This window comes from Lathyrus oleraceus, chromosome 6, assembly GCF_024323335.1.
Source record: "Lathyrus oleraceus cultivar Zhongwan6 chromosome 6, CAAS_Psat_ZW6_1.0, whole genome shotgun sequence".
Lineage (NCBI taxonomy): Eukaryota > Viridiplantae > Streptophyta > Magnoliopsida > Fabales > Fabaceae > Lathyrus > Lathyrus oleraceus.
This window is the reverse complement of record NC_066584.1, coordinates 445,659,876-445,669,379: the sequence shown is the minus strand read 5'-3', so window position 1 is coordinate 445,669,379 and position 9,504 is coordinate 445,659,876.

The following is a 9,504-nucleotide window of genomic DNA, read 5'->3' as shown; positions in this document are numbered from 1 at the left end:
GCAAGACAGAATACAAATTTCTAACAAATTTTCAACAGTGTTAACCTGTTAACGCATTTGGTTAACCTGTTAACGCAAGACAGAATACAAATTTCTAACAGATTTTCAACAGTGTTAACCTGTTAACGCATTTGGTTAACCTGTTAACGCAAGACAGAATACAAATTTCTAACAGATTTTCAACAGTGTTAACCGATTAACGCATTTGGTTAACTTGTTAACGCAAAACAGAATGTTATTCCTGCGTTAACAAAAAAACAGAATGCAGAATTTTCTGCGTTTTTCATCGTTGGAGGACTTTCGAACCTCCGATTTCGATTCCGTAAAAAGTCAAACATTCAGAAAATTATAACTCATACAATACTCTAAGAATATAACGTTAATTTGCAGTTTAACACAATCAAATCACCATAAATCAAGAATACTCATCAAAACCGAACAATTCCAAACAACCATACAAAATTAGGGATTTAAACCTAAACATACATCTACCCATTGACTCAATCATACTAACCCATAATAATAAGGATTTCCCCCTTACCTCTTCAATTTTCTGGAAACCCTAGCTTCTCTCTTGTTCTTCCCCTCTTCTCCTTACTTTTCCTCTTCTTTTTCTCTATTGCCTCAAATGATCAAATGAATCCTAATTCTCACTCTCCTCACCTCTTATTTATAGTATTATATTTGGGCTTAAAGAATGATACCTCTAATCTAATTAATAGGCCCAATAAGACCTAATATTTAAATATCTCTAATTAGTTCAATTAAATTAAACTAACATAATATACACACCAAGTTAATTAATTCCATTATTCATTATATCTCATATCAACTAAATAATTAATTAACACACCAAATCAATTAATATAATCAATTGTTATACTACCTAACAATCAATTAATTAATTAACACTCCAAATAAATAAAATAAAATAAAATAGTAATAATATAATAATTCAATACTAAAATTGGGTTGTTACAACTCTCCCCCACTTAAAAGATTTTCGGTCTCGAAAATACCTCAAACGAACAACTCCGGATACGATTCCTTCATCTTATCCTCGAGGTCCCAAGTAATATTGCCATTGGCGACTTCGCCCCATATCACTTTCACCTAAGCAATCTCCTTACCACAAAGCTTCTTCACTTCTCGATCTTCAATTCGCATAGGTGATGTATCAACCGTCAAATTATCCCGCACTTGAACATCATCTAATGGAACAACATGCGATGGATCTGCAATGTAGCTCCTCAATTGAGACACATGGAACACATCATGAAGATTAGAAAGTGACGGTGGTAATGCAATCCGATATGCCACTTCCCCTATCCTCTCGGAAATCTGATAAGGACCAATGAAACGCGACGTCAACTTACGCGACTTCAAAGCTCTACCAACACGCGTTATTAGCGTAACTCGAAGAAACACATGCTCATCTTTCTCAAACTCAAGAGCTTTCCTCATCTTATCATGATAACTCTTTTGACGACTCTGAGAAGCCTTCATCTTCTCTTGAATCATCTTAATCTTATCCGTAGTCTCTCGAATCAACTCGGGTCCAACCACAACACTTTCTCCCGATTCGTACCAACATAAAGGAGTCCTACACCTTCTACCATAAAGAGCCTCAAAAGGTGTCATTCCAATACTCGAATGGAAACTGTTGTTATATGTAAACTCGATCAAAGGCAAGAAACTATCCCAATTTCCTCCTTGTTCCAAAACACAAGACCTCAAAAGATCTTCAAGTGACTGAATAGTCCTCTCCGTTTGACCATCAGTTTGCGGATGATATGCCGAACTCAAACGCAACTTCGTACCCAAAGCACTTTACAAACCTTCCTAAAATCTCGAAGTGAACCTCGGATCTCTATCTGAAACAATGCTCGACAGAATACCATGTAAACACACAATCCTCTCGATGTATAACTTATCCAGTCTCTCCATCGAATAATCCATCCTCATCGGAATAAAATGAGCACATTTCGTCAACCTGTCCACAACGACCCAAATCGCCTCACAATTACTCGATGTTCTCGGTAAACCCGAAACAAAATCCATAGATATACTATCCCACTTCCACTCGGGAATAGATAACGGTTGCATTAAACCAGACGGTTTTTGATGTTCAATCTTTGACTTTTGACAAGTCAAACATGAATACACAAATTCCGCTACATCCTTCTTCATACCTTGCCACCAAAACATCTTCCTCAAGTCTTGATACATTTTAGTAGCACCAGGGTGAATACTCAAACCACTTCTATGCCCTTCCTCAAGAATCCTCTTTCTCAAATCCGTAACATCCGGAACACAAACTCGATCACGACACCTCATGATACCATTCTCATCAATCTGAAAGCCACCACCTTTGCCGTGATTAATCAATGTCATAACATCGACTAATTTCAAATCTGACTTTTGACCTTCTCTAATCTTGTTAAGAATGCCACACGTAAGCTACAACATACCAAGTTTAACACACAAATACGTCTCTTCACAAACCAAACTCAAATCTCTAAATTGCTCCAACAATTCGAACTCTCGAATCATCAACATAGACATGTGCAATGACTTCCTACTCAATGCATCGGCTACAACATTCGCCTTTCCAGGATGATAATCCAAACCAAAATCATAATCTTTCAAGAATTCCAACCATCTCCTTTGCCTCATATTCAATTCTTTCTGATCGAACAAGTACTTCAAACTCTTGTGATCACTAAACACATCAAATCGTGATCCAAACAAATAATGTCTCCAAAGCTTCAACACAAACACAACGGCGGCCAACTCTAAATCATGCGTCGGATAATTCCTCTCATGAACTTTAAGTTGCCTTGAAGCATAAGCTATCACTTGCCCTTTTTGCATCAGAACACCTCCCAAACCCAACAAAGAAGCATCACAATACACAACAAAAGTTTCTAACGGATCCGGTAAAATCAAAATAGGAGCCGTAGTCAATCTTCTCTTAAGCTCTTGAAAATTCGCTTCACACTGCGAAGTCCAAATGAAAGCTTGACCTTTCCTCGTCAACTGCGTCAATGGTAACGACAACTTAGAAAATCCTTCAATGAACTTCCTATAATAACCAGCCAAACCAAGGAAACTTCGAATCTCAGCCTTTACACGAATCTGATGATACCCAGACCTCAAATCAATCTTGCTAAACACACAAGCTCCAACCAGCTGATCCATCAGATCGTCAATCCTCGGAAGTGGATACTTGTTCTTAATCGTCACTTTATTCAGTTGTCTATAATCAACACATAATCTCATAGAACCTTCTTTCTTCTTGACCAACAGAGCAGGTGCACCCCACGGCGACACACTAGGACGAATAAACCTCTTCTCGAGCAAGTCCTCAAGTTGACTCTTCAACTCTTTCAACTCAGAAGCAGACATCCTATAGGGAGCCATCGATACAGGACTAGTTCCAGGAACTAAATCAATCGAAAACTCAACCTCACGTTTCGGCGGTAAATCACTTATATCTTCCGGAAATACCTCCGCAAACTCACAAACTATGGGCAATTCTTCAATCGTCCTCTTCTCACAAATGTCCAAAGTTGCCAACAACATAAACAACTCGGCACCATCTTGCACCGATTCATCAACTTGCTTAGCAGACACGAACCAATCTTCCTTAGCACCAACCTCAGGAAAAATAACCGTCTTCTCAAAACAGTTGATATACACCCGGTTAACTTCTAACCAACACCATCCTCGAATCCGACCTCTCTTCGGTTCAGGAAAGCACAACATTCTCAAAACAGGTTAACTAGCCAACACTGCACTCTTGCAGGCACAACACAATGTGCAAGCTCGATACAATTGGAACATCCAAGATAAGCAAACGCTTCTCCCCCACTTATCTCATTCCCAATCTGCAATGGAGAATAAAACAAGCATCGACAGTGTTCTCACACACATGTCGCATACTAGGGAACAACCATAATTAAACAACCTGGCCGGACGGACCGACCTGCTCTGATACCACTAATGTATCAGATAAACCAGACAAATAGTATCGATCGTGTCAGATACACAAATCAAATACAACGGGATTGAAAACCCTAACGACTATTGACCAACTGGTCAACCAGGCTCTGATACCACTAATGTAACACCCCTTTTTCTACCCCAAAATACTTAACATATAATCAGAGTAAATAAGCACGCATATAAACAAAAGGGCGTCACATCGACGTTTTCAAAAACTAAAAGCTTTCAAAAACCAACATCATTCATCATCAATACACAATACACCTGGTCATTTAAAATAACACATTTCAATTGTCATGAATATTCAAGAATATGCGTTCGCAGCGGAAAATAATAAATACTCATGCATTTCATAAAATGATTCATGTCCCATACCATGATCATCTCTCAATAATCTCCTCAAGATAAAATAAAACCATATCCAGAATATTTGGCACTATGGTCTCTCAAACAGCAACTGCAAATAAGCATGTTCACAAGTAATAACGTAATACGTATCCAAATAAGATATAAGTTCAATACTACTAATCTACCCCGTGTTACATGACCAGAGCATTGACTCACTACCTAGTCTCCAAACTAGAATACGGAAGCTCTCCGGCTAAATCTCGAATGAGCTACCTTCCACTTACTTCAGCGATACTACTCCTGAGTATCTGCACGATACCCATGTAAAGGTAACATTCAAACAGAAAGGGTGAGAATTCAAATCATTATGAAGAAGTATAATAAGGCACAATGATTAAATCAACAATTAAAGGAATTCATCACACTTTGTATAACCATGTAAATAATACTAACCAATATTTATTTCACATGTTCCAAACATCCATCAAAACTCAAGGAGTACAATATTAAAATACAATACTATATTCCCAAAAATGCACATAACTACAATTATCACATAATCACATATTTTGGCAAATTATGTATCCAAACATCACCAAATTCAATTACCATATCTCATACACACATCACAATCACAACAATGCATACACTCAATTATCACATAACTCTAATGTGACTCAATTCAAGACATGTGACTCTATGCATGTGGTACCTCAATGTGAACCCAATGTTTCACCGCTTTCTGATTCAATATCTAGAATCCAAGCCACGCTTCCGATCCGGACAAGATCAAAGCCACTACGCCTATTTCCAATTAAGGATCAACGTCTATATGGACCCAACGTTCCACCGCTTTCCGATTCAATATCTAGAATCCAAGCCACTACTATGTCTATTTCCAATTAAGGATCAACGTATGCTACGCCTATTTCCAATTAAGGATCAACGTCTATGTGAACCCACAGTTTCACCGCTTTCCAATTCAATATCTAGAATCCAAGCCACTACTATGCCTATTTCCAATTAAGGATCAACGTATGCTATGCCTATTTCCAATTAAGGATCAACGTCTATGTGAACCCACAGTTTCACCGCTTCCACCATGAAGCCGACCATGCCATGAATGAATGTACAAATACCAACACATATGCAATTAAGATCATCTCTACCATCTTAACATTCCCCATATCACATAATTCAACTCTATGAATTATCCACCAATGGTACATATACACATTCATAACAATATATCATTCACAAATATAGACTAATTATCAAATACGCACAATTAGATGTCATCTCAAAATGATTACAGCATTTAAAATCATAATTTTTCATTTTTCAACAGTGTTAACCGGTTAACCCATATGGTTAACCTGTTAACGCGAAACAGAGTACACTTCCTGGCAGATTTCAACAGTGTTAACCTGTTAACGCATTTGGTTAACCTGTTAACGCAAGTCAGAATACAAATTTCTAACAGATTTTCAACATTGTTAACCTGTTAACGCATTTGGTTAACCTGTTAACGCATTTGGTTAACCTGTTAACGCAAGACAAAATACAAATTTCTAACAGATTTTCAACAGTGTTAACCTGTTAACACATTTGGTTAACCTGTTAACGCAAGACAGAATACAAATTTCTAACAGATTTTCAACAGGGTTAACCTGTTAACGCATTTGGTTAACATGTTAACGCAAGACAAAATACAAATTTCTAACAGATTTTCAACAGTGTTAACCTGTTAATGCATTTGGTTAACCTGTTAACGCAAGACAGAATACAAATTTCTAACAGATTTTCAACAGTGTTAACCGGTTAACGCATTTGGTTAACCTGTTAACGCAAAACAGAATGCTATTCCTGCATTAACAAAAAAACAGAATGCATAATTTTCTGCATTTTTCATCGTTAGAGGACTTTCGGACCTCCGATTTCGATTTCGTAAAAAGCCAAACATTCAGAAAATTATAACTCATACAATACTCTAAGAATATAACGTTAATTTGCAGTTTAACACAATCAAATCACCACAAATGAAGAATACTCATCAAAATCGAACAATTCCAAACAACCATACAAAATTAGGGATTTTAACCTAAACATACATCTACCCATTGACCCAATCATACTAACCCATAATAATAAGGATTCCCCCCTTACCTCTTCAATTTTTTGGAAACCCTAGTTTCTCTCTTGTTCTTCCCCTCTTCTCCTTACTTTTCCTCTTCTTTTTCTCTATTGCCTCAAATGATTAAATGAATCCTAATTCTCACTCTCCTCACCTTATTTATAGTATTATATTTGGGCTTAAAGAATGATACCTCTAATCTAATTAATAGGCCCAATAAGACCTAATATTTAAATATCTCTAATTAGTTCAATTAAATTAAACTAACACAATATACACACCAAGTTAATTAATTTCATTATTCATTATATCTCATATCAACTAAATAATTAATTAACACACCAAATCAATTAATATAATCAATTGTTATACTACCTAACAACCAATTAATTAATTAACACTCCAAATAAATAAAATAAAATAAAATAGTAATAATATAATAATTAAATACTAAAATTGGGTTGTTACAATTCCTACCCCCATTCTGAGTATCTTTGGGTATGGGACGTATGACCCAACGCTCATCGTATTCACCTCTATTCATAGACTTTAGCACAATTCTAACCATATGATTGACAAGTCTCTCACAACAAAAGCAAAAACAACAAAAGCAAAAACAACAATCAACAACTTATCAAACATGAATCAAGTTGTAGGATACGAGCCTTAAGTAATGGAGAAGGAGTGGGACTGGAGTATTCCTACCCTCATTCTGAGTATCTTTGGGTATGGGACGTATGACCCAACGCTCATCGTATTCACCTCTATTCATAGACTTTAGTGCAATTCGAATCTAGCGATTGATAAGGTCTTCATCATCCATGCAAGAAACAACTACAAAGACTCTTCTTCCTTCCCTTGAAGTTTAAGACAAGAGTTACATGCCACGAGCCGTAAGTGGTAAAGAAGGAATGAGACTGGAGCTTTCCTACACTCATTCTGGATATCTTTAGGTGCGAGACGTTTGGCTCGTTGCTTATCGTATCCACCTTTACCCATAGAATTTAGTGTGATTCTCATCCAGTGGCTATCAAGTCTATGCATTCTTCATTCTCAATCATTTCAATCTCAATCATCTATTTCTTCTTGCCTCCAATCAATTTCATTTCAGCCCTAGTGGGCTGAACTACGAAAGCTTTAATTTTCTTATTGCACTATAAGGGTACGTAGGTAGGAGAACCCAGTTTCTTCACGAGCTATCTTATTTATCAATCTACCTAATCTATCGCTACTTCATTCATGAAATCTATACCATCCTTTTGAGATCAAACATACTTCCCTTGGACTCCTTATCCATCCTTTTAGGACGTCCTAACGACAGTTCAATCTCCTCAATCGAGAGTTGTTTGGGCAAACAACCCCAAACACTTAATTCAGTCTTTCTTTTTGGCTTTACCTTATAGTAGCGGCCTGCTAGTCAACGTATTGGTAAATGCCTACCTTGCTCTTTGATTAAGAGTTTATCCTTCTCTTGGATCCAAGCTATTATCCTTATTTGATCTTGAAATGTAGATTCCCCAGCAAGTGACACACAACTCCTTGCACTTCAATACCACAATCATTCCTTGACTTGGTGTTTGTCTTGTGAGACCTTGTTGCTTAGAAAAACATCTCTCTCTCTCTATTCGCGTAGTTCGAACTACTATTGATCTGACTTTCTCATTGCACAATGAGAATATGTAGGCATGAGGATGTGAACCCTTGGCGAGCATACTTCTAATTATTCCTCCTTCGCCTTAGGGCATCATCCATATCTTCCACTATCCATTATCGACCTTCGATCACAAATCGTTCAGTGACATACTGCCTTTTTGACATCGAAATACACTTTCCTTGGAATTCCATATACACCCTTTTAGGACACCTAATGTAGTCCGTCTTTCTACCTAGAGTTGTTTGGGCAAACAACCCCAAACACTTAATTCCTTCCTTTTTAGCCAAAACCCTACAGTGGCGGCCTGCTAGTCCAAGTATCGATTAACGATGTTTCCCTCTATGGTAGAAATCTCACTTATCTTATGGATTCCAATACATTTTCACCTTTCGATTTCAAACAATACTTGTTCAGTCACTTGTTACCAATTTCTCCTATTCTGTGACTTCGGTCACTTCATTCCGTCAATCTCCATGATACATTCATAGTCTACCTTCATTCACTCCATGTGATATACCTATTATTTGATCCAAATACATTACTTCTTTGTAATCCTTCTTACATCACCTTGTGAACCAAGAGATGTTTGGGACTGCGCCCAAACACCTATTTCTTCGTCTTTTCGGCTTTATCTTATAGTGACGGCCTGCTAGTCCACATATTGGTAATAGCCACCTTACTCTTGGGTTCATCTTTTCACCCTTTTTGGAGTTCAAACAACATTATCCTTTGGCTCAGACCATACTTCGATCACACTTCTTGTCATCTCATGCCTCTAGTTCCTTGAACTACGAAGCTCTGAATTCCTCATTGCACTATGAGGATACGTAGGCATGAGAGCCCTAATCCTCACCGAGCACTTAATCTATTTCCCTTCCTTTCCCCTTATTCTTTTGCGAGTAATATTTAGATAACACCTATTCAAGCGAGACCAATCAAAACGGTTCCCGTGGAGTACCATAGATGTTTGGGGTGCTAATACCTTCCCCTTGCATAACCGACTTCCTTACCCAGGATATCTCTTTCCCCGGGGTTTTATCGATGTTTTCCCTTCCCTTTGGGGATAAATAAAGTTTGATGGAGACTTTGTTGTATGTTCGAGCGTGTGATATGTTCGGGTATATTTCCGCTAGCTTCAACTAGGCGATCATGTTGCTTAACATGGCGCATCAAATAGTAAAGGTTGTACTTCCCAGCAAGGGTCACTGAGTTTTGGTATAGGCCTACATACATGATTTCTTCTAATTAAGGTATAAATAATTTTTAGATGATTTATTTAAGTCTTATTGTTATGCATCTCCTACATGTTGAACCACTCTAAAGTAGATGCAGGAGATGCTCATATCCTTGATGCAGGATT